Below are 6,000 nucleotides of genomic sequence, written 5' to 3' on the forward strand. Positions count from 1 at the left end.
CTAGGTCTCTGGGTTCTTCATAGTTTTCTCTATTTACAAGTTTAAGGTTAGGGCTTTGAGCACATTATAGCTATACATAAGGAAATAATAAAAAGAATCCTTGAGTTAGAGGCTACATTTCTAGTCAGAGGCTTTGGTAAGAGACCATCAAGTCAGTGATGTGTCAGGTGCCACTTTTCACCAGCCAGGTGTATTAAATTTTTTAAAAATTAAGATTGACCTTTTAAAGAGCTGCTTCTTAAAATTCTTTTTTTTTTTTTTTTAAATTTTTTACATTTACTTATTTTTGAGAGACAGAGACAGATTACAAGTGGAGGAAGGTCATATTGAGGAGGAGACACAGAATCCGAAGCAGGCTCCAGGCTCTGAGCTGTCAGCACAGAGCCCCACGCGGGGCTCAAACTCAGAAACTGAGATGGTGACCTGAGCCAAAGTCGGATGCTTAACAGACTGAGCCACCTAGGTGCCCCTAAAATTCTTAACTGTATAAAATCAAAAAGGAGATACACGTCTGTAAATATTGGATACTATTATTAACAGGTAATTAGCAGTAATATAACAGGTAAATACAGTATTTTACCCAGTATTTGGCTAGGTAAAATTGCTTTTTACATACAGATTGAGTTTGTTGGGAACAATTGGGATGAAAATCTGAGCTAGTACGGAGTGCCTCCAAGTGGTGGATTGAGGAGACTTAAAAATGACTGGTCCAAATGTGAACGTTGTGTCCCACTTCTTTGAATAAGAAAACAAGGCAAAGAGAAACCTATTCATATTAGACTTGGTTTTCTCTTCCTGCCTTCTGCTGGTGTTAGCCCATTAGATTGTGATTAGAGCCTCAGTTTCCTTGTGAAGTGGAAAATTAGTGATTTCCTTGATTTGTAGAAGTATTGATGGAAAGGGGTGTGGCAGAGCGTTTTGGGAGAAATAAGTTGAAGAAAATGTACATTCAGGACCTGTAGGTAGTTTGGACAGAGGGTTCCAAGTCTTAATACATTTATGTTTCTTGCATTAGGACTTCTTGTGAATTGATGGGCTTCGTAAGTGCATGATGGCCTGTGTATACAGTTGTTCTGGACAGTTGAGTCACGATTTCAGCATTGTTGCCTTCCTTTCTTGATATTAATATGTAACTTTGTCCTTTTAATGTCAGTATTGAGTCTTGATATGTAAATGATCATCAAATGGTTTAAAGCTGTAGGGTAGGGGCGCCTGGGTGACTCAGTCGGTTGAGCATCCGACTTCAGCTCAGGTCATGATCTCACAGTTCGTGGGTTCGAGCCCCGCGTCGGGCTCTCTGCTGACTGCCAGCTCGGAACCTGGAGCCGGTTTTGGATTCTGTGTCTCCCTCTCTCTCTGACCCTCCCCGCTCATGCTGTCTGTCTGTCTGTCTCTCTCTCTCTCTCTCTCTCAGAAATAAATAAAGCATTAAAAAAAATTAAAAAAAAAATAAAGTAGGGTAAAGTGAAACTTTTGTGTAGGATTAACCTGTATTTGACCTTTCGGGTTTAACAGATATACAGCCTGTAATTTTTCTGAAGTCATTTGATGTGGTTACATTATTGGTTGGATTGTAAGAGAAATCAACAAGATGGTATATAGTGTAGTTAAGAGGCTAGGCTCTGGAGCTGGAATGCCCACAGATGGCTTCTGACCCTGCTACACATCAGCAGTGTGTGTGTTTGGACAAGTTAAACCTCTGCTGTTGTTTGCTAATTGATAAAGCACTGTGAGAGTTGAATGAGGTAGCAGACACGGTCTTATTGTGTGCTGCTGTTAAAAAATACCACAGACAGCAGGGCTTAAGCAACAGACATTGATTCATCACAGTTCTAGAGCCTAGGAAACCCTCAAGGTGCCGGCTTTTCCTTCTGTTCTGGATAAGGGCCTGCTCTTCCTGGCCTGTGAAGACACCCCTTCTTGGCTGTGGCTCACATGGCTACTCCTCAGCATGTGCCAGTGGAGAGATCCCTGGTCTTTCTTCTTGCAAAAATAGTAGTAATCCTGGGGTGCCTGGCTGGCTTACTCTGAAGAGCACGCGACTCCTGATATCAGGATTGTGAGTTTGATCTCGGGGTTGTGAGTTTGGTCTCGGGGTTGTAATAACGAGCTCTGCATTGGTGGTAGAGATGACTTAAAAAAAATAATAAATTCTTTAAAAAAAAAGATCATATTTCCATTATGGGGGCTCCACCCTCATGACCTCATCTAAGCCTAAGTGCTTTTCAAAGGCTATATTTCGTAATACCATCACAAGGGAGATTAGGGCTGCAACATAGGACTTGTGGGAGGCGGGAGGTGCAGGAGCACAAGCATTCTGTCCATAACAGACATAAAAGCATTTTCTGGTTTATATTCTTTTTAAATTGAATTAAATTAAATCTTATTTTGTCTTATTTATTTTGAAAGAGCAGGTGAATGAGTGGGAGTCAGGGGGGGAGAAGCAGAGAGAGAGAGAGAGAGAGAGAGAGAAAGAGAGAGAAAAGCCCAAGCAGGCTCCCTGCTGTCAGCTTGGAGCCAAAGGTGGGACTTGATCTCACAAGCTGTCAGATTGTAACCTCAGCAGAAATCTAGAGTCAGACATCGAATGAGCCACCTAGGCCCCTCTTGTTTATATTCTTATCTGCTGCTATCAGACTTTACAGTGGAAGAAAAGGTGCAAATATGAAAGACACTTGGCAACAACTTAGTAATCTAAAATTTGAAAAGTCAGCAGGAACACATGGTTTCTTTCTCTTTCAAACAAAATGTATATAGATTTTCCAGTTGTGGCCTAGATAGCAGTGACGAACTCAATAATAATGAGCACTCTGGTGACCAGTTTGTGTTTCAATGTATTCTGACTGAAAGGGACTAGCACTTTATGTAGAAAAAGCTGATTGCAGATGGGGCTAGGGACTGTGCCAGCTGAACCTTGATTATCATGTTGTAACAGAAAGCAGAGGAGTTCTCCTAGATTATTGGAGTCTTGTCACAAGATGCAGGAGTCAATATGAAGAAGCTTGCACTGTCCCATAAAGATGGGACATTTGGAGCATCAAAAGGAATTAATGCAGTGGATTGATACACCCAAAATATCTATGATGCTGAATTTATGATACTGAGAAGAAATAAACATTTGGTCCTCTCTGGACAGTGCCACAGCACCAACTCCTTACTCTGAGAAGTTTGAAGTGACAGTGTCTTTGAGATGGAGATGAGGATTTGCATGAAGCTGATTAATCTTGGACATGATATCAGAAAGCCAGAGTAGGGAATGGGGAAGTGTAATGGAGAATTAGGAAATAAAAGGCCAATTAGAAATAAGGCCAAGGAAAGGTGCCTTATTGAGATTGCCATAAGGAAATGGGACCGTAGAAGAATGTACAGAATGCCTTGCAGATGAAGAGAGTCATTTGTGTCTTGGCTAGTTCTCTTCCCTTGTAAACTGTGGATTGTCTTGAGGGTTTCATCTCTTTTGCTTCCGGGCTGCCCTTGTATTCTCCTAAGGCTCTGGAGAAAGCCCTGAGGTAAAACAGAGATGCCTGGGTGTGTTCTTTGGGGTGGAAGGAGGCAGGGCAAACCTCCCTATGCCTAGGCCTGTTTGCCACAGCTGTGGATGAAGTCAGATGTGAGTGAGGTGATGTGATAAGGGGCACAAAACCATCTGCTGCAGGAGGGAAAAGAATCAGTTATTTATTCTCTCTTTACTGTACCTACTGTGCTTAGGAGTATCCAAATATTTGACAAGAGAAAGTTCTTTTTTTTTATTTTTTTATTTTTTTAATGTTGCTACTTATTTTGGGGGGGAAGGGGAGAGAGAGGATTGGAAGCGGGCTCTGCGCTGACACCAGAGAGCCTGATGTGGGCTCAAACTCATGAACCGTGAGATTATAACCTGAGCCAAAGTCAGATGCTTAAGTGACTGAGCCACCCAGGCACCCCAAGAGTAAGTTTTTGTTTGTTTTAGAACTCATTGATCGATTCATTTATTCATCCATTTATTCTTGAGAGAGAGGATGCAAGTGAGTCCCTGGATGGGCAGATGGGGCGGGGGGAAGAGAGTGAGTGAGCAAGCAAGCGAAATGAGGCTCGAGTTCTACCCAAAGCAGGACTCGAGCTTATTACCCATTCGGCTCGAACTCAAGAGCCATGAGATCATGACCTGAGCTAAGCCAGATGCTTAACAACTGAACCACTCAGGTGCCTAAGAAAGTTGTTCTTACTGGAAGAACTTGAGCTAAATAAAAAAATACAGATGGCATGATAAAATGAGAAAGTCAGTTTCAACCTTGAATAAAATAACGGATTTAGGTAGTGATCATTCATGATGGCAGCATCACAGGAAGACAGCTAGAGAGAACACATCTCCTTGTGGGAAGTATAAAAACACTGTGATATATTATTGTCTCTCCCCAAACAACAACAAAAAACAAATGGAATCTTCAGATCTTATTACCACATTTACAGGGGACAGAGGAGAATATTAAACAGCACCATGGGGGTGTAATTAGCAAAATCCAGGCAGTGAAGAAACTAACTATAGGACAAATGACAGGATTTGGCTTTTTTCTCCCCCAAATAAGTTGCAAGAGGGGGGAAAAAAAAAGGAAACCTGGACTACGCAACTAGAATCATAATCAACCAAATGCAATGTGTAGCCCTTTTGGGATACTGATTGAACAAACTTAATTTTTCTTTTAATTGGAGAAGAACTGTGACTAGATATTTAATATTAAATCTTTGTTCCTTTTTAAGGATTGATAATAGTATTTTGCCTTCTTAACCATTTTAAAAGATGCATATCATAAATAAAAGGCATAAGAATGACAAATTTGATGTGATGAGTATTCCAGGAGGCAGGCATTTGGAATGGGAGAGAAGCATGGGTAGCTTCAATTGTCTTGTTCTAATTATTTGGACAGTTGGATTCCTAGATGTTTTTTGCTTTATAATATAAAAATATTACACATCATTGTATATGAAATTTAATATACTAAACAGTTATTGAAAATGACACAAAAGGGATACAATGGATAAAATTCAGAATGAGTAATAATGCAGGATTTATGACCTATTTATCAAATAAATGGCAAAAAGAACGCTACACATGTGTGCATCAGGTTGGGATCTTTTCTTTCCTTCCCCTCCCTTCCCAAGCTCCACACCCAATGTGGGGCTTGAACTCAAAACCCTAGATTCATGAATTGTGTGCTCTACTGACTAGCCATGCACCCCTCATCAGGATCCTGGTATGAATAAACCAGCTGTACAAAGATATTTATTAAGCAACTAGAAATAGAGTAGATACATGATAGCAAGGAATTTTTGTTAATCTCTTTGAAAAATGATGGCTTTATAGTTTTTTTGTAAGTTTTAAAAATATTTTATTTTTAAGCAATATGTATACTCAAACTCACAACCCTCAAATCAAGAGTTGGGTGCTCTACTGACTGAGCCACCCAGTCGTACCTAAAGATTTTATTTTTAAGTAATTTTTATACTTCATATGGGGCTCGAACTTAAAACCCTGAAATCAAGAGTTGTGTGCTGTACAGACTGAATCAGCCAGGTGCCCTAGTTTTATAGTTCTTTAAATTTTTTTAAATGTTTTATTTTGAAAGAGCACGCGCAAGCGAAGAGGAGAGAGGCAGAGAGACACAGAATTTGAAGCAGGCTCTAGGCTCTGAGCTGTCAGCACAGAGCTGCAGAGCCGTATGTATGGTTCACTCACAGACTGTAGGAGCATGGCCTGAACTGAAGTTGAATGTTTAAGGGACCTGAGCTACGATGCCCTTACAGTTATTTTTAAACAAAAGTCTTTTTATAGCTGTTTGCTGAGGTACTTCTGCCTGATAGGCCATATAAGTGGAACTTGTTGGTACTGGTCTGAGTATAGATACACAAGATAAGGTGATCATACTTAATAAATGAAACTGGCATGGGCATATGGAGGTTGATAATTTTCTAGTTTGGTGTAATTTTTTTTTTTAATAGTTTTTTTTTTTTTTTTTTTTTTTT

The 6,000-nt window shown here is 40.1% G+C and overlaps 1 protein-coding gene across 1 annotated transcript in view; it reads left to right on the plus strand.

Moving 5' to 3' along the window:
• LOC120224788 (insulin-like growth factor 2 mRNA-binding protein 3) overlaps positions 1 to 6,000 on the plus strand; it is a gene marked incomplete at its 3' end in the record, with an annotated part of 49,582 nt that overhangs the window by 37,157 nt on the left and 6,425 nt on the right. The window lies entirely within an intron of this gene.

Source organism: Hyaena hyaena, unplaced genomic scaffold, assembly GCF_003009895.1.
Source record: "Hyaena hyaena isolate Hyena2069 unplaced genomic scaffold, ASM300989v1 scaffold_1276, whole genome shotgun sequence".
NCBI classification, from domain to species: domain Eukaryota; kingdom Metazoa; phylum Chordata; class Mammalia; order Carnivora; family Hyaenidae; genus Hyaena; species Hyaena hyaena.